The following is a 1,408-nucleotide window of genomic DNA, read 5'->3' as shown; positions in this document are numbered from 1 at the left end:
GCATTGCTGTGGCTCTGAGTGAATATTGAACGCAGGTGAAACAGTTTGGACTCAAACTTTTCTTCTTCTGAAAATGAATTCCCAGTGTTTGCAGAGAAAGTGAAGTTTTAAAGCGTGGAGGTTTTTTATTATTCAGCAGGACTTGAGGGCACCATAAATAAGCTGCTGCGTCTCCACCTCTTTATTACAGGGAAGTGGAAACTTTACTGTGTTAGTCCTATTTTAGACTGACTTCTCTTTTCCTTCTTCAAGTGCAACAAATAATACACTCTGAATAAAACATACACTGGAGGGAAACTCTACATACCTACTTTAATTGGCTCTGTAAAACAATTTCCAAGCTCAGGGAGGAGGAGGAGGAGGAGGGTGGTGCTCAGTCATTCTCTCAGATGAGGACTTCCGCTCATGTAAACGCAGAAGAAGAAAAAGAAGAAGAGGAGAAGCAGCAGATGAGGAAGAAAGTGAAAAGTGCTTAAAAACACAGCGCGGTCTTTCTCCCCCGCGGGAGCGAGAGAGAGCGTGAGAGTTGTAATGAGATTCAGGCGTAATGAGGGACAGGACGCGGCTGCACATGTGAGGCTAATTCTAATCAGGACTCTCTCTCTCTCTCTGTGTGTGTGTGTGTGTGTGCGCTGCGCAGTGTGTGTGTGTGTGTGTGTGTGTGTGTGTGTGTGTGTGTGTGCGTTACAGAGCACATTGTTAAATACAATTAACCCTTTTTTCATATTTGGAAAAGAACAAGAGCTTCAGGGAGGAGGAGGGAGAGGCTGGGCTTCTCCTCCTTCACCTCTTCTTCTTCCTCCTCCTCCTGCTCCTCTTCTTCTTCTTCCTCCTGCTCCTGCTCTCGGCCTCAGCTCCTTGTTGTGGAGACATGGAGGTCAGCGTCCTGTGATCAAAGTATGGTGTGGACCTGTGAGACCAGGTTTCTTCTTCTCTTCCTCTGGTGTCACAGGACATGATGATAGTCTGCCCCGGGGCGAGAGAGAGAGAGAGAGAGAGAGAGAGCTCATGAAAGAGAGACCGTTGTTTCTTTGTTTTATTCCTCTGAGCCCCCGCGTGGCTCAGCTCTCTGGTGTCATTTACTGATGCAGAAGAAGAAAAACTCATATTTGACCTCACTGCTCATCAGGTTGTCAGGGTTTCAGGAAGTTTAATAAAAAAAGTGTGACCTCATCAGCTGCTCATGTTTCTATAAAAGAAATCATTTTAACTGAGAGGACAATCAGCAGACTGAACCAGACTGAACCAGACTGAACCAGGCTGAACCAGACTAAACCAGGCTGAACCAGACTAAACCAGACAAACCAGACCAGACTGAACCAGACAGACTAAACCAGGCTGAACCAGGCTGAACCAGACTGAACCAGACTAAACCAGGCTGAACCAGACTAACCAGACTAAACCAGAC

Source organism: Solea senegalensis, unplaced genomic scaffold, assembly GCF_019176455.1.
Source record: "Solea senegalensis isolate Sse05_10M unplaced genomic scaffold, IFAPA_SoseM_1 scf7180000015351, whole genome shotgun sequence".
Classification (NCBI taxonomy): Eukaryota; Metazoa; Chordata; class Actinopteri; order Pleuronectiformes; family Soleidae; genus Solea; species Solea senegalensis.
The sequence above is the reverse complement of the archived record's forward strand: the minus strand, read 5'-3'. Positions refer to the sequence as shown.